Source organism: Mus caroli, unplaced genomic scaffold (assembly GCF_978045245.1).
Source record: "Mus caroli unplaced genomic scaffold, Mus_caroli_1 scaffold_11, whole genome shotgun sequence".
In the NCBI taxonomy this organism is placed as follows: Eukaryota; Metazoa; Chordata; class Mammalia; order Rodentia; family Muridae; genus Mus; species Mus caroli.
In genome coordinates, this window is record NW_028227266.1 from 108,481,550 (window position 1) to 108,500,449 (window position 18,900).

Genomic DNA, 18,900 nt, shown 5'->3' on the forward strand with positions numbered 1-18,900 from the left:
GCCAATTCCCTCCTTTTGCAAGTTCTAGGGAATTGAACTGGGGTTGCCAGGTCTGTACAGCAAGCCCCTCTAAGCCACTTTGTTAGTCCAAGGTAAATATTTTGATAAGCCTGTAATGTTAGAGAGGAAGCTCCCTGGGTGTTTTCTAGAGTGACTGTGGATGGTTGTCCGATAGCTTTGTAAAGGGTGTTGACTCTTGGTTATTGGAAGGGCACATAAGAAAGTTATGGAAGGGCTGAATGATAGGCACAAGATACAAATTGAAGTTGTTCCAAGTGAGAGAAAGAAAAAGATCATTTTGGAAGAGGCCATAAAAATGGTTGCAAGCATGCGTGCCTCTTTGTAAGTGTTCCTCTTTTTTCTGTGCTCCTCTTGAGCATAGGTGTGTGTGTGAGTATGGAGTCTGGAGGGCAGCCTCGGATGTTGTTCCTCAGGTGCTGTCTACCTTATGTTGAGACAGTCTCTCATTCTTATCAATCTGGTGTTCAATGACTGGGTTAGGCCAGCCATCCAGCAAGCATCAGGAATCCACAAATCTCCAGTGCAGAGATTACAAGCGAGCACCTATAAATATGCCTGGCATTTTTTGGGTTTTGGGTTTTTTTTGTTTTTTTTTTTTTTTTAAGGAGGGCACCTCTTTATAGTGAGACCCTGTAGCCCCTCCCATTCAGATTATGCCTGCTCCTCCTTCCTCCCTCCTTTCCAGCTCCGCATACCCTGAACCCTCTACTTTCTGGGCTAGTGACTGGACTTGAGCATGCTAAGCACTCACACCAGTACGGAACTGCACCCCAATCCATTTATGTCTTTAGTCAGGTCTGCTCCTGTGACTCTTCTTGGGCTATTGCAAAGCAGCAAATGTGGTCCTGCCATCTTAGAACATATGCTTCCTGCCTCTGGGAACTATGTTCAGGCAAGTGGACCACCCTAGGCTAGTTTGATGACAGAAAAGCCTGGCCTCCTTAGTCATCATCCTCCCTCAGGCACACAAGGGGGTAGCTCCCAAGTGACCTGCCACCTGGTGGCAGATACGGGCATTAAACACAGCTGACATGGAGCTAAATCAGAAATAGAACAGCTGAGCCAGGGCCAAAAACACCAACCTCCCAAAACATGAGGTAAAGGGTTTCTTTAAAGCTGTGAGGTTTTGCAGGGTAGTTTAAACAGTCACGTGTAACTGACAAATTATCATGAAATCAACCAATCTCTGATTTTTGTTTTGTTTTGTTTGTTTTTTGGCACAGGGTCTCATGTAGCTCAGGCTGGACTTGAACTTGCTAAGTAGCCAACGGTGACCTTGAGCTCCTGATCCTCCTGCCTTTGCCTCCTCACATCTGCCTATCAGACACTTTCAAACTTGATATGCCCCCTTCAGAAATTTTGTGTTCAAAATCACAGCTAAGTCTTCTTAGTTTTTCCATAGTTTTGAAAGAACTGTGTTTCAGAAATATATTCTGCTTATGTGGAAAGTGAAAATCCTGCTGAGAGTTTGTAGGGTCATAATTAAAAAAAAGAAAAATAATGACGCCTCAGAACATAAGGAAACCATGATGCTCTTTCCATATCCTCATGTAGTGTCCACTCATCTGTTGAGTTTTACTTTGTTTATTTGTTTGTTTGTTTGTTTTTGGTATTCAACATGATTTCTCTGTGTAGTCCTGGTTATCTTGGAGCTCACTCTGTAGTCCAAGCTGGCCTCATACTCTGAGATCTGCCTGCCTCTGCCTCCTGAGTGCTGGGATTAAAGGTGTGATTCACTCTTTTTTTTTTTTTTTTTTTTTTTTTTCGAGACAGGGTTTCTCTGTATAGCCCTGGCTGTCCTGGAACTCACTTTGTAGACCAGGCTGGCCTCTAACTCAGAAATCCGCCTGCCTCTGCCTCCCAAGTGCTGGGACTAAAGACGTGCACCACCAACGCCCGGCTCGGTGTGATTCACTCTTAATGTGACCGGAGCACCCTTGAGAGAGTTCTGTATTCTGAAGTGCCTTCAGGTGAGGGCAAGAGAGCTACTAAACAGCTGGGCTCCCTGGGTACCAGTGAGATGACAGGATTCCATCTAACAGGACCCCAGAAGTAACATTTTTGCCACGGACCACCCCAGTCAGGTATGGGGGTCCCTGGAATGAGGATCCTCGAAGCTAGGTGGGTAAGGATTTGGGGGCAGTAACAAACAGAAACAAACACTGAGGCAGTTTGAATCTGGCTATATTTTGTAGCTCTCAAGCAGGGGATTTTATACATCAAAAAACCAATCTCTTGAGGCAGAGGCAGGAGGATTTCTGAGTTCGAGGCCAGCCTGGTCTACAAAGTGAGTGCCAGGACAGCCAGGGCTACACAGAGAAACCCTGTCTAGAAAAACCAAAAAAAAAAAAAAAAAAAAAAAAACAAATCTCTTAGAAAATATATCCAGTGAAACAATCACAAATACCAACAAAAATCATTTGACACAATAAAGCACAAAAATCATCCAAGCATTACAACTCTGAAACTATGTATTCAGTGAATCACAAACAGAACAAGTAACATCATTATAAATCATCAAAATATAGCAGTTGTAAAAGGGTGTGTTCAGTGGGGGCTGACGTCCAAGGCTAGTGGCATATTTCCAGGAGCAGGATAATAAATTTTTAACAGCCAGTGCTCTTAACCACTGAACTGACTCTCTATCCCCAAGGTCAATTATTATTTAACATCTAGTGCCTGATTTTTTTAATAAATCTTCAATATGTAAATTTAAACTATTTTAACTCTAATTAAGGCTTTCTTTACCATACACCAAAACCCACCTCCAATGACACACATGTAGCCATATGAAATTTTATTGTTGAGAACATTTTTATCTATCATAATAGTTTTGTAAGTGATTTAGAAAGTAAAGTGTTGGTTTCCCCGGGGATAAGGTCATGTCAGTTACCCCATCTCTAGGGATGGTTTCTTACCCATTATTCTCACTTAAGATCTTGGCCTAGGCTACCAGGGACATGTAAATAACAAGAGGAATAAGAGAAAACAAAACAGACAGACTGCCATGAGAACTATGGCTCAGTATTTTTTCTCCGGCAAAGAGTTCCACAACCGGTTCCAGGAGACCTCCCCCTTTTGAGGTCAGTCACCTCAGTCTGTGGAACTTGTCACACAGTTCCTACTGGAGGTGGTGTGACAACATTTCATGGTCAGAAGCAGGTGAGGTGCACTTGCTGAAACCAGAAACAAGGCTGGCTTTGCAACCCAGGGGTCTTGAACCACAAGATTTATGTCAGTGGCAAGCGTGCCTTGCTGTTCCTAGGAGTGGGGCTCTACAGGTGGTGATGCTGGCATTCACAACCTACAGCCAGAAGCAACAGAGTGCAGAAAATCATGATCCCCTGCTCAATTTTGCTATGGATCAGGTCTTACACCCATTATTTGAACAGGATTTGGATGTTCTTGAGAATGGACCTTTGCATGTAAGAAAACATTTCTCTCCTAGTCTTCTCCTAGTGGGACTCATGGGGAAGGAATAAGCCTAGGTCTACTGAGCGCAGTTGGATGAACTCCCGCTGACACCATGGTGATCTAAAAAAAAAAAAAGTCACTTATAACTTTCACAATAACCTGGGAAACACTGAAACCTAAGGGTAAATGGCCCATGTTTATCTTGTGTAGATCAGTGGTTCTGTGAATTCACTCCAGTGTCATTTTCCTGATCTGTGATATAAAGTTGCAGCAGGCATACGGGGCAGTGACAGAGACAGATTCTGGCAAATGACTCGTGGAGTAAAATTCATCATGGCGAGTAGGTCAAAGATTGCCTTGAAGGATCAAAGCATTATAAAGCAGGCATGCTTCATTCTGGAAAAAATTGTAGCCTTTGAAGAAAGGGGCAGTTAGGTCCATTGCATCCTATGTCTAACTACTGTGAAAGCAACTTAGGTCATGGCAGGGGAAAGTCAGCCAGCAAAGCCTGGCCTGTGGCTATTCTCTGGTGGCTCTGTGCACCTGTGTTTGCCTTCAGGCACAGGCTGGCAGCCTCTGAGCAGTTACCTATTGGAAGAATGTGTTCTTTCCCACCTGATCAGAAGGAAAGCAATTCACACTGACCCCCTACAGCTAGCTAGGATCACTTCTTGCTGTGGCAAATCTCAACTTTGACTTTTCATACTGAAAACAAAGTATAAGTTAGATACCAGAAATAGGATACAGGAAGCTGTCTGGTGATCTGGTCAGGACAAATGTGTGCCAGAAGGCATAATAAAAATTTGAATTCTTCTTTTTTTAACTTTTAAAATATTATTAGTGGGGGCTGAGGAGATGGCTCAGCAGTTAAGAGCACTGACTATTCTTCCAGAGGACCTGAGTTTGACTCCCAGCAACCTCATGGTAACTGTCTGCAACTCCAGTTCTAGGGAATCCAACACCCACAAACATGCAGGCCAAACACTAAAGCACATAAAATAAAAATTTAGAACATAATACAAACATTTTAAAAATATTATTAGCGGCTGTTGAAATGGCTCACTGGTAAAGGTGCTTGGCGCCAAGCCTGACAACATAATAAACATTTTGTGTTTTAGTTTTGGTTTGGTTTGGTTTTGGGTTTTTTTGAGACAGGGTTTCTCTGTGTAGCCTTGGCTGCCCACCCGCCTCTGCCTCCCAATTGGTGGTTAAAGGAGTGTGCCACCAATGCCCAGCTTCATTTTCTCTCCACTTTAACGGGCATCGGTAGAAAAAAAAGATCTTTATTAACTTCTTGTCGATTCTATTATATACTATTAAAATGTTTTATTTGGGGGGATGGGAGGAGGACTGGGAAGAAAGAGGAAGGAAGGCTGCAATCAGGATGTAAAGTAAATAAGCCAATTTTAAAAAGACTAGAGGACTCTACTGAATATACTCTATATACACAAGCTTACAACACACCTTATTAGGACATATTAGTTATACACAGAGGTGAGTTAGCACATCCTGTGCTTCAATCCTGGTCACCTTCCTCTCTCTCGCCCTCCTCACATGCCCCTTAGTCTCCTTCCCTCTTTCTAATAAGCCCCATCTACTTTCACGTCTTTTTTCTTTGTGACCCAGTAGGCTTCATTAGGGTTCAGGGGGACATGGGTAGCGGTTTGTTTGCTAGTAGCTACACCACTGAATGGGCTCAGCCAGGTGACACATGACTTTTTTGCACGTTTCTAATTAATGTTCTATCTCAAAATCCTGAGTATCTAAGATCTGTAAGAAAATACAAGGAATCACACTTTCAGGAAAAGTTATCCCTCAGTGGAACCATAATTCTATCCAGAAGATTGTTGGGAGCTGGCTCTTAGCAGAAGGTGGCTATCACCTCTGCAGCCATCTTGGGCTATTCACTTACAGGTGGGACTTTTCCACCCTGACGAGAGACTTGTTTTCCTAGGATATTTTTGCAAGAAGCCCACCACAGCTAAACACACTCTGATAATATCTTGGTTTTCTCCTACACATCCTGGACTTGTGGTTAAGTGTCTCCAGCTGCACTCCCCATCGAGTGCATATATACCCATAGTTGCCTTCCAATAAACTCCAGACCTGAGCCTTGATCAGACAGACTGTCTTTTTTTTTTTTTTTTGGTTTTTGGTTTTTGCAGACAGAGTTTCTTTGTATAGCCCTGGCTGTCCTGGAACTCATTTTGTAGACCAGGCTGGCCTCGAACGCAGAGATCCACCTGCCTCTGCCTCTGGGATTAAAAGCCTGTATCACCACTGCCCAGCAGTTTCCTTGATTCTTGGTAAGTGTATAACTTAAATATTTGGATGACTTTTTAAAAAATGACCTATTTATTTTATGTATGTGAGTACAGTGTCACTCCCTTCAGATACGCCAGAAGAGGGCATCAGATCCCATTACCAATGGTTGTGAGCCACCATGTGGTTGCTGGGAATTAAACTCAGGACCTCTGGAAGAAAGGTCAATGCTCTTTACCACTGAGCCACCTCTCCAGCCCTAATAAAACTTGAGTAATAGTTTCTTTTTTTTTTTTTTTTCTTTTTTTTTTTTTTTTTTTTTTGGTTTTTCGAGACAGGGTTTCTCTTTATAGCTCTGGCTGTCCTGGAGCTCACTTTGTAGACCAGGCTGGCCTCGAACTCAGAAATCTGCCTGCCTCTGCCTCCCGAGTGCTGGGATTAAAGGTGTGCGCCACCACGCCCGGCCTCCTTTTTTTTTTTTAATTAGGTATTTTCCTCAATTACATTTCCAATGCTATCCAAAAAGTCACCAATACACTCCCCCACCCCAGTCCCTCACCCACCCACCCCCACCCCTTGGCCGTGGCATTCCCCTGTACTGGGGCATATAAAGTTGGCAAGTCCAATGGGCCTCTCTTTCCAGTGATGGCCGACTAGGCCATCTTTTGATACAAATGCAGCTAGAGTCAAGAGCTCTGGGGTACTAGTTAGTTCATAATAATGATCCACCTATGGGGTTGCAGTTCCCTTTAGCTCCTTGGGTACTTTCTCTAGCTCCTCCATTGGGGGCCCTGTGATCCATCCAATAGCTGACTGTGAGCATCCACTTCTGTGTTTACTAGGCCCCGGCATTGTCTCACAAGAGACAGCTATATCTGGGTCCTTTCAGCAAAATCTTGCTAGTGTATGCAATGGTGTCAGCGTTTGGAAGCTGATTATGGGATGGATCCCTGGATATGGCAGTCTTTAGATGGTCCATCCTTTCTTCACAGCTCCAAACTTTATCTCTGTAACTCTTTCCATGGGTGTTTTGTTCCCAATTCCATGAAGGGGCACAGTGTCCACACTTTGGTCTTCGTTCTTCTTGAGTTTCATGTGTTTAACAAATTGTATCTTATATCTTGGGTATCCTAAGTTTTTGGGCTAATATCCACTTATCAGTGAGTACATATTGTGTGAGTTCCTTTGTGAATATGTTACCTCACTCAGGATGATACCCTCCAGATCCATCCATTTGCCTAGGAATTTCATAAATTCATTCATTTTAATAGCTGAGTAGTACTCCATTGTGTAAATGTACCACATTTTCTGTATCCATTCCTCTGTTGAGGGGCATCTGGGTTCTTTCCAGCTTCTGGCTATTATAAATAAGGCTGCTATGAACATAGTGGAGCATGTGTCCTTCTTACCGGTTGGAACATCTTCTGGATATATGCCCAGGAGAGATATTGCTGGATCCTCTGGTAGTATTATGTCCAATTTTCTGAGGAACCGCCAAACTGATTTCCAAAGTGGTTGTACCAGCTTGCAATCCCACCAACAATGAAGGAGTGTTCCTCTTTCTCCACATCCTCGCCAGCATCTGCTGTCACCTGAATTTTTGATCTTAGCCATTCTGACTGGTGTGAGGTGGAATCTCAGGGTTGTTTTGATTTGCATTTCCCTGATGATTAAGGATGTTGAACATTTTTTCAGGTGCTTCTCTGCCATTCGGTATTCCTCAGGTAAGAATTCTTTGTTCAGTTCTGAGCCCCATTTTTTAACGGGGTTATTTGATTTTCTGGAGTCCACCTTCTTGAGTTCCTTATATATATTGGATATTAGTCCCGTATCTGATTTAGGATAGGTAAAGATCCTTTCCCAATCTGTTGGTGGTCTTTTTGTCTTATTGACAGTGTCTTTTGCCTTGCAGAAGCTTTGCAACTTTATGAGGTCCCATTTATCGATTCTCGATCTTACAGCGCAAGCCTTTGCTGTTCTATTCAGGAATTTTTCCCCTGTACCCATATTTTCGAGGCTTTTCCCTACTTTCTCCTCTATAAGTTTCAGTGTCTCTGGTTTTATGTGGAGTTCCTTAATCCACTTAGATTTGACCTTGATACAAGGAGATAGGAATGGATCAATTCGCGTTCTTCTACATGATAACCGCCAGTTGTGCCAGCACCATTTGTTGAAAATGCTGTCTTTTTTCCACTGGATGGTTTTTGCTCCCTTGTCAAAGATCAAGTGACCATAGGTATGTGGGTTGATCTCAGGGTCTTCAATTCTGTTCCATTGGTCTACTTGTCTGTCGCTATACCAGTACCATGCAGTTTTTATCACAATTGCTCTGTAGTACAGCTTTAGGTCAGGCATGGTGATTCCACCAGAGGTTCTTTTATCCTTGAGAAGAATTTTTGCTATCCTAGGTTTTTTGTTGTTCCAGATGAATTTGCAGATTGCCCTTTCTAATTCGTTGAAGAATTGAGTTGGAATTTTGATGGGGATTGCATTGAATCTGTAGATTGCTTTTGGTAAGATAGCCATTTTTACAATGTTGATCCTGCCAATCCATGAGCATGGGAGGTTTTTCCATCTTCTGAGATCTTCTTTAATTTCTTTCTTCAGGGACTTGAAGTTCTTGTCATACAGATCCTTCACTTCCTTAGTTAGAGTCACGCCAAGGTATTTTATATTGTTTGTGACTATTGAGAAGGGTGTTGTTTCCCTAATTTCCTTCTCTGCCTGTTTATCCTTTGTGTACAGAAAGGCCATTGACTTGCTTGAGTTAATTTTATATCCAGCTACTTCACCAAAGCTATTTATCAGGCTTGGGAGTTCTCTGGTAGAATTTTTAGGGTCACTTATGTATACTATCATATCATCTGCAAAAAGCGATATTTTGACTTCTTCTTTTCCGATTTGTATCCCCTTGATCTCCTTTTGTTGTCTAATTGCTCTGGCTAGGACTTCAAGTACAATGTTGAATAGGTAGGGAGAGAGTGGGCAGCCTTGTCTAGTCCCTGATTTTAGTGGGATTGCTTCCAGCTTCTCACCATTTACTTTGATGTTGGCTACTGGTTTGCTGTATATTGCTTTTATCATGGTTAGATATAGGCCTTGAATTCCTGATCTTTCCAAGACTTTTATCGTGAATGGGTGTTGGATTTTGTCAAATGCTTTTTCAGCATCTAACGAGATGATCATGTGGTTTTTGTCTATGAGTTTGTTTATATAATGGATTACATTGATGGATTTTCGTATATTGAACCATCCTTGCATCCCTGGGATGAAACCTACTTGGTCAGGATGGATGATTGTTTTGATGTGTTCTTGAATTCGGTTAGCCAGAACTTTATTGAGGATTTTTGCATCAATATTCATAAGGGAAATTGGTCTGAAGTTCTCTATTTTTGTTGGGTCTTTATGTGGTTTAGGTATCAGAGTAATTGTGGCTTCATAGAATGAGTTGGGTAGAGTACCTTCTGATTCTATTTTGTGGAATAGTTTGTGAAGAACTGGGAATAGTTCTTCTTTGAAGGTTTGATAGAACTCTGCACTAAACCCATCTGGTCCTGGGCTTTTCTTGGTTGGGAGACTATTAATGACTGCTTCTATTTCTTTAGTGGATATGGGGCTGTTTAGATCATTAACCTGATCTTGATTTAACTTTGGTACCTGGTATCTGTCTAGAAACTTGTCCATTTCATCCAGGTTCTCCAGTTTTGTTGAGTATAGCCTTTTGTAGAAGGATCTGATGGTGTTTTGGATTTCTTCAGGGTCTGTTGTTATGTCTCCCTTTTCATTTCTGATTTTGTTAATTAGAATACTTTCCCTATGCCCTCTAGTGAGTCTGGCTAAGGGTTTATCTATCTTATTGATTTTCTCAAAGAACCAGCTCCTCGATTGGTTGATTCTTTGAATTGTTCTTCTTGTTTCCACTTGGTTGATTTCACCCCTGAGTTTGATTATTTCTTGCCGTCTACTCCTCTTGGGTGAATTTGCTTCCTTTCGTTCTAGAGCTTTTAGGTGTGTTGTCAAGCTGCTAATGTGTGCTCTCTCTAGTTTCCTTTTGGAGGCACTCAGAGCTATGAGTTTTCCTCTTAGAAATGCTTTCATTGCGTCCCATAAGTTTGGGTATGTTGTGGCTTCATTTTCATTGAACTCTAAAAAGTCCTTAGTTTCTTTCTTTATTCCTTCCTTGACCAAGGTATCATTGAGAAGAGTGTTGTTTAGTTTCCACGTGTGTGTTGGCTTTCTATTATTTATTTTGTTATTGAAGATCAGTCTTAGTCCATGGTGATCTGATAGGGTGCATGGGACAATTTCAATATTTTTGTATATGTTGAGGCTTGTTTTGTGACCAATTATGTGGTCAATTTTGGAGAAGGTACCGTGAGTTGCTGAGATGGTATATCCTTTTGTTTTAGGATAAAATGTTCTGTAGATATCTGTCAGATCCATTTGTTTCATAACTTCTGTTAGTTTCACTGTGTCCCTGTTTAGTTTCTGTTTCCATGATCTGTCCATTGGTGAAAGTGGTGTGTTGAAGTCTCCCACTATTATTGTGTGAGGTGCAATGTGTGCTTTGAGCTTTACTGAAGTATCTTTAATGAATGTGGCTGCCCTTGTATTTGGAGCATAGATATTCAGAATTGATAGTTACTCTTGGAGGATTTTACCTTTGATGAGAATGAAGTGCCCTTCCTTGTCTTTTTTGATGATTTTGGTTTGGAAGTCAATCTTATCAGATATTATAATGGCTACTCCAGCTTGTTTCTTCCTACCATTTGCTTGGAAAATTGTTTTCCAGCCTTTCATTCTGAGGTAGTGTCTATCTTTTTCTCTGAGATGAGTTTCCTGTAAGCAGCAAAATGTTGGGTCCTGTTTCTGTAGCCAGCCTGTTAGTCTATGTCTTTTTATTGGGGAGTTGAGTCCATTGATATTAAGAGATATTAGGGAGAAGTAATTGTTGCTTCCTTTTATTTTTGTTGTTAGAGTTGGTGTTCTGTTTTTGTGGCTGTCTTCTTTTAGGTTTGTTGAGGGATTACCTTCTTGCTTTTTCTAGGACGTGGTTTCCGTCCTTGTATTGGTTTTTTTTTTCTGTTATTATCCTTTGAAGGGCTGGATTCGTGGAAAGATAATGTGTGAATTTGGTTTTATCGTGGAATACTTTGGTTTCTCCATCTATGGTAATTGAGAGTTTGGCTGGGTATAGTAGCCTGGGCTGGAAATTGTGTTCTCTTAGTTTCTGTATAACATCTGTCCCGGCCCTTCTGGCTTTCATAGTCTCTGGTGAAAAATCCGGTGTAATTCTGATAGGCTTGCCTTTATATGTTACTTGACCTTTTTCCCTTACTGCTTTTAGTATTCTATCTTTATTTAGTGCATTTGTTGTTCTGATTATTATGTGTCGGAAGGAATTTCTTTTCTGGTCCAGTCTATTTGGAGTTCTGTAAGCTTCTTGTATGTTCATGGGCATCTCTTTCTTTAGGTTTGGGAAGTTTTCTTCTATAATTTTGTTGAAGATATTTGCTGGTCCTTTGAGTTGAAAATCTTCATTCTCATCTACTCCTATTATCCGTAGGTTTGGTCTTCTCATTTTGTCCTGGATTTCCTGGATGTTTTGAGTTAGGATCTTTTTGGATTTTGTATTTTCTTTGATTGTCGTGCCGATGTTCTCTATGGAGTCTTCTGCACCTGAGATTCTCTCTTCCATCTCTTGTATTCTGTTGCTGATGCTCGTATCTATGGTTCCAGATTTCTTTCCTAGTGTTTCTATCTCCAGTATTGCCTCAATTTGGGTTTTCTTCATTGTCTCTACTTCCCTTTTTAGGTCTTGGATGTTTTTATTCAATTCCATCACCTGTTTGGTCTGGTTTTCCTACAATTCTTTAATGGATTTTTGGGCTTCCTCTTTAATGTCTTCTACCTGTTTAGCAGTGTTCTCCTGCAATTCTTTAAGGGATTTTTGTGCTTCCTCTTTAATGTCTTCTACCTGTTTAGCAGTGTTCTCCTGCAATTCTTTAAGGGATTTTTGTGCTTCCTCTTTAATGTCTTCTATCTGTTTAGCAGTGTTCTCTTGTATTTCTTTAAGTTTGATATTAAAGTCCTTCTTGATGTCCTCTACCATCATCATGAGATATGCTTTTAGATCCGGGTCTAGCTTTTCCGGTGTGTTGGGGTGCCCTGGACTGGGCGAAGTGGGAGTGCTGGGTTCTGATGATGGTGAATGGTCTTGGTTTCTGTTAGTAAGATTATTACGTTTACCTTTCGCCACCTGGTAATCTCTGGGGTTAGTTGTTATTGTTGTCACTGTTTAAAGATTGGAGCAGACTCTGTGTTCCACTCACCAGAAGTCTCAAAATCCTGTAGCGGGTGTCGTGGGTAGCTGGCGGGTGTCAGCCAACCCTGCGCTCTAGCTACCCGGGTGCTGGTCAGACCGGAAGAGGCTTGTGGCCCTACTCAGGCCGGTTTTCTGCTTCCCTAACTAATGCAGTCTCAGGTCCCGCGTGCAATTGGATTGGAGCAGAAGCTGTGTTCCACTCACCAGAAGTCTTAAGATCCTGTGGCGGGTGTTGTGGGTAGCTGGCGAGTGTCAGCCGACCCTGCGCCCTAGCTACCCCGGTGCTGGTCTGACCGGAAGCGAGTAATAGTTTCATAGTCACATAAAATTTTATTTTTTAAATATTTCTTTTTTTAAATAATTTCTTTATTATTATACATAAGTACACTGTAGCTGACTTAGACGCACCAGAAGAGGGCATCAGATCTTATTACAGGTGGTTGTGAGCCATCATGTGGTTGCTGGGATTTGAACTCAGGATCCTCAGAAGTAAGTTCTCTTACCTTCTGAGCCATCTCACCAGCCCTTAAATATTTCTAAAATATACACCATAAATATTTATGATAACATGCCCATTCCAGAACAAAGGTTTCCATCAATTCTCTTTACACTGCCCTTGTTAAGAGTTTACTTGCATTGTAATAAGCTAAGCAAGTTTCTTATTGTTGCATTCTTATGAAAACTCGTGAAGGTGGCACTGGGTAAGTTCCCTGTAGCCTGAGCCCCCAGGCATGCACTGCCTTTCTCCTTGGCCTCCATCTGCCTATTGATTGAACACACAGATAAAGGGGAAACTGATGAGAATGGGAAATGGTCTAACATTACTTTTTTTTTTCATTGTTACATTTGTTTGTTTGTTTGTTTTACTATTAGATGAGTGGTAGATGTGTGCACCAGAATGCACCTGTGGAGGCAGTTCTCTTCCACCACGGCAGGTACTTCTCCTTGGGTACTGAACTCAGATTATCAGGCTTGGTATCAAGCCTGGTTTGTCCAATGAGCCACCTTGCCAGACTTAGCTTTTTATTTTAATTGTGTAAGAGGAGACAGTGTGTGGGGTTTTTGGGGGGGTGAGGAGGTGGAGGTACAAAGACACCCTTGTAGAGTTGGTTCTGTCCCACTTCATGTGGACTGTGGAGATTGGATACAAGTCACCAGGTTTACAAGATATACACCTTCAATCTCTGAGCCACCCTGACAGCCAGAGCTAACTTAAAAAAAATGTTTTTTACTTTATGAGCACTTGTTCACATGTATGTCTGTGTACCACATGCAGTCCAGGTGCCCTCTCAGAGGCAGAGGAGGGCAGAGGATCTCCTGAAGCTAGAGTAAGGAGAGCTGTGAGCTCACGTGGGTACTGCGAACTGAAGACAGGTTCTCTACAAGAGCAGTGAGTGCTCTTAAAAACTGAATCATCAGCAGGGCCATGATGGCATGTGCCTTTGACCTCAGCACTTGGGAGGCAGAGGCAGGTAGATCTCTATGAGTTTAAGGCCAGCCTGGTCGACAAAGCAAGTCTAGGACAGCCAGGGCTACACAGAGAAATCTCTGTCAGGAAAACAAAACAAACAAAACAAACTGAAGCATCCTGTGTTCTAACACCTGGGAAGTGCAGGCAGTAGAATCACAAGTTCAAGGTCATTCCCATCCTCAGCCAGGTGCGACCCTTTCTCAGCAAACCAATCAATAAGAAAGAGGGCTGAGGAGTTAGCTCAGTCAGGAAAGTGCTTGCTGACTAAGGATACAGAACCTGCAGGTGTAGAGAGTGTGAACTTGCAATCCTGGCACTGGGGGAGGCAGACTTCTGGCTCTGGGTGCCTAGCCAGCCTATTCTACTTGGCAGTACCAGGCCAGTGAAGAAAGAGTGTCTCAAAAAACATGATGGAGTGCTTGCTTCGGCAGCACATATACTAAAATTGGAACGATACAGAGAAGATTAGCATGACCCCTGCGCAAGGATGACACGCAAATTCGTGAAGCGTTCCATATTTTTGCAAATGGATAGACCTGGAGGGCATCATCCTGAGTGAGGTAACACAATCACAAAGGAACTCACACAATATGTACTCACTGATAAGTGGATATTAGCCCAAAAACTTAGGATACCCAAGATATAAGATACAATTTGTTAAACGCATGAAACTCAAGAAGAACGAAGACCAAAGTGTGGACACTGTGCCCCTTCTTAGAATTGGGAACAAAACTCCCATGGAAAGAGTTACAGAGATAAAGTTTGGAGCTGTGACGAAAGGATGGACCATCTAAAGACTGCCATATGCAGGGATCCATCCCATAATCAGCTTCCAAACGCTGACACCATTGCATACACTAGCAAGATTTTGCTGAAAGGACCCAGATATAGCTGTCTCTTGTGAGACAAGACCGGGGCCTAGCAAACACAGAAGTGGATGCTCACAGTCAGCTATTGGATGGATCACAGGGCCCCCAATGGAGGAGATAGAGAAAGTATCCAAGGAGCTAAAGGGATCTGCAACCCTATAGGTGGAACAACAATATGAACTAACCATTACCCCAGAGCTCTTGACTCTAGCTGCATATGTATCAAAAGATGGCCTAGTTGTCCATCACTGGAAAGAGAGGCCCATTGGACTTGCAAACTTTATATGCCCCAGTACAGGGGAATGCCAGGGCCAAAAAGTGGGAGTGGGTGGATAGGGGAGTCGGGGGCGGGGAGGGGGAGTGTATTGGTGACTTTTTGGATAGTATTGGAAATGTAAATGAGGAAAATACCTAATTTTAAAAAAAAACATGAAAGAGGTAGGGTGAGGTCAGTGAAGGGATGAATATCTCAGTAATCAAGAACACTCATGGCTCTTGCAGAAGACCTGGGATGGTGCCTCAAACCCACATGGCAGTTCACATCAGGTTTTAAGTCAGCTCCAAGGAATCCAATACCCTTTTCTAGTATCCATGGGTACAGGACGCATGTAGTGAATATACATACATGCAGACAATTCATTCATACACACATAGGTCTTTAAAACAAAGCAAGATGGATAGTGTCTGAGGAACAACAACTGAGTTTGACCCTCAGGCATCCATTTACACACCTACCCACATACATGCATACAGAGAGAGAGAGAGAGAGAGAGAGAGAGAGAGAGAGAGAGAGATTCTATTAGTCAATTATAGAAATGTTATAAGTAAATGCCTCAATAAGGCAAATATACAAGCTCCAGTCTTGTAATTAATGTTAATTAATATGGTGTGCCAGTATCTGAAGCTATCCTGAACATGATTGTTGGGCAAGACATGGTAGTTCATGCCTGTAATCCCAGTACTTGGGAGGCAGAAGAAGGGCAGAATTTTAGCTACACAGTGCAGTTTGGGTTACAGAGTGAGACCTTGTCTCAAAAACCTGAAACCAGAAAGATGGCTCATCAGATGGGGCGCTTCCTGTTCTTCCAAAGATACAAGTTCAGTTTCTCACCCCAGTTCCTAGCTCACAAGCACCTGTAACTACAGCTCCAGGGGATCCAAAGCCTTCTTTTGGCCTCCGTAGTTACCCATAAAATAAAATAAAATAAAATAACATTAATTCTTTTTGTTGTTGTTTTGGCTTTTTGAGAGAGGGTTTCTGTGTAGCCCTGGCTGTCCTGGAACTCACTCTGTAGACCAGGCTGGCCTCAAACTCACAGAAATCCACCTGCTTTTACAGGAAACCTTGTTTTAAAAAACAAACAAAAATAAGTATATGCCCTATTTGATGGCAAATAACAAATGGTGGCAAATTTGGCAAGAGGAGGTAGATTTCCAAATGGCAGTGGACAATATACTCCACTCCCATAAAGCTGGACTGTGGACTCACAGATGTAGGAAGCATGGGATTCATAATCTGAACTCTATTTCCTTTCCTTTCTTTTTTTTTTTTTTTCCTTTTGAGATGAAGTCTCAGTGTGGACTATGTAGCTTTGGAATTTACTGTGTAGACCAGGCTGGCAGCCTCTCAAATTCCCAAAGATCTACCTGCCTCTTCCCTGAGTCCTGAGACCAAAGGCATGCATCACTACAGCCCTGGTTTGTATTTATTCTTTTGAACTTCAAAGCTCACTGCTTTCAGGGCCAGACACTGTCCTGAGATGGCACTGCCTCCTGTCAGTCTTCCTATTTCTTCACCAGCTAAAGACTTCCAGCCAGCCAGTTTCTCGGAGCAACTGTGGAAGTCACAGCAGGTAACATGCATAACCAATCTGTAATTTTCTGAGAATGAAAGAGAGTTTTATTATTTATTTTTATTCAGGGAAAGTCATGGGCTGAAGTTACCCAGACAGATCATTTTCCAGAAAAAGAGAATGGATTGCACCATAGCCATTTCAGTTTTGCCAGTGAACTCTTTCTACCAACTCCCTGGCTGCCATTTTGGAAATTTCATTGGTTGCTATTAACACAAAAATGATTCATTACCAAAGCTTAAAAGTGTGCCAGTGAGTATCTGGGATTCTGTCCCTTTCTGCTTCTTACTATCTGTTGACTTTCAGGTCCCACCCCAGAAGTGACTGCAACTTTAAAACATACTGAAAAACTCTGGCACTTATTCCTTCATTTCACAAATATTATTAACCTTTTCTGGTATCTTTATTAATTTTGCTTTAAAAATAATTTTCTTTCTTTTGTTGTTAAACAATGAGACATATATAGCCTTAATAATCTATAACGACTGGACTGTAAAAAAAAGATTAAAGAATAATTTTTAAAAATCTATAAAAAGTCACAGCTAGGCACAACGGCACATTCCTTATTCAGCCAGAGACAATGAGTCTGAAAGTCTCTTCCCAAGATCAGGAGCTGTGCCTGAGTCCTTGTCGTCACCTCCAGATAGCTGGGCCTTTGCTGTGAGGCCACTGCCTCCACAGTTCTTTCCCTCTGGGGACTGTATGTGGGGACTGAATGTAGGGACTGAAAACAGTTTTCAGTCTCTTCTCTGCTACAAAAGGGGCTTCAGACCACTAAGAATTTTCCTCAGTAATTAGTTCCGTAAAAAAAATCAACTTAGCTGGGCAGTGGTGCCTCATGCCTTTAATCCCAGCACTTGGGAGGCAGAGGCAGGCAGATTTCTGAGTTCGAGGCCAGCCTGGTCTACAGAGTGAGTTCCAGGACAGCCAGGGCTACACAGAGAAACCCTGTCTTTAAAAAAAATTTTTTTTTTCAACTTAACAAATGAACAAACAAAAGGCTTGTAATTTAGCTTCCATGGAGTCGGCTGCAAGCCCGTTCTCCTTCCTCCATATGACACTGGACAGGGATCACTATCTCTCCTCCACCTCTCTTATCCGCACTGTCGGTAGGATTTTGGCCCCTTTCTCCCTTTTGGAGGGACTGAGGAGTGGGGACCCTGCTGATGTGTTCCAATGATAGTGGCTCTGCTTTGCAGTGTCAGCAGGCACATTCCCTAACGAAGCCACTGCTCTGTACAGAACGCCATGCTGTTAGCACAACATTGTTCACAGGCTCCCAACAGGAAATGGCTATTTATAGAATGGAGTATATGAATCTGTTTGGGTAGGAGGAGGTGGCTGCCCCCTGTGCGCCTCTCAGTGCTTTTGCTACTGGTTACAATCAGCCAGTGCTGAGCACTAGTAAGTCTTCCCTATTCTTTAGAAGTCCTCCTCCCTAAAGTCAATGTCATTCATTTTAACCAATGTGGCATCAACAGAGAAACTAGGCTGCTCCTCTAAGGTACCTATCCTGCACACGTCCTTTTAAAGCACCATTGAGAACAGAAAAACAAAAAAGCTGTCTGGTGTATTGTTGCTTTTACAGATCACTATAGAAAGCATGTCTAAAACCACAGAAAGCATAAAACATAGATCTGTGCTCAAACACAGAATCGGGCTTGAAGAATTTGATCAGATAAATTTCTGGGGAGACATAGGAAAAAGCTAGCATGAGATCTGGAGATTGGATGCATGCCTCTAATTCTACACTGACAGGACTGACAGCCTGAACTACAAAGTGAATCTAAGGTTAGCCTGGGCTAGAGTGAAACCCTGTCTCAAAGCAAATGAGCAAAAGCTGCAGTAGTGGTTTGGATGTGATTTAGGGCCATAAAAAAAGTGGATGAGTGACTAGGAAGAATGGCAAAATGAAGCTAAAGTGGCACTCAGTAGCCATACACCGGAGTAGCCATACACTGGAGTAGCCATACACTGGAGTAGCCATACACTGGGGTGAGCTACTGAATCAGTTATGCTGTCCCACGAAAGTATTCTCAAGAATATTGGCCAGCTCACTGTTCTGCTGCTTTGAAAAGACAGGATGACCAAGGCAACTCTTAGAAAACATTTAGTCAGGCTTGCTTACAGATCAGTTCATTTTCATCATGATGGGAAGCATGGCAGCATGCAGGAAGACACGGTGCTGAAGAAGTAGCTGAGAACTCTACACCGGCTTCTAGCAGCAGAAAGAGTGCAACACTGGGCCTGACTTGGACTCTTGAAACCCCAAAACCCATTCCCTTCCTCTAACAAGGCCACACCTCTTTATCTTTCTCAAGTAATGCCACTCACTGATGACAGAGCATTCAAATATATGAGCCTATGGGTGCCATTCCTATTCAAACCACTGCAAGAGGACCCCAGACTTAGTCGGCCCTGAGACCTAAGCACAGCTGAGCCCATGATGGCAATACCATCCAAGCTGTAAAACTCAGCACACAGACAGCACCACCTGTGAAACTAAGACAAAGGCCTACTCCATTAAATCCAGAATTCTGGGAAAGTGTCTAAATGTACTAACCTTGCTTCTTAGCTTCTGTGGTTTGCTCTTACGTAGGAGTAAGAGAAATTACTGAAGAGTACAGCATGTGACTCGTGTCTGTTGCAGGAACACTGATTCTGCAGATGGTTATCACAGAAGGA

The 18,900-nt window shown here is 42.4% G+C and overlaps 1 non-coding gene across 1 annotated transcript; it reads left to right on the top strand.

The window, feature by feature from the left end:
• Positions 1–13,908: 13,908 nt before the first annotated feature.
• LOC115032098 (U6 spliceosomal RNA) lies at positions 13,909–14,015 on the top strand. The gene has a single exon (XR_003837725.1). It is a non-coding gene; the product is annotated as a U6 spliceosomal RNA (small nuclear RNA).
• The last annotated feature ends 4,885 nt before the right edge of the window (positions 14,016–18,900 follow it).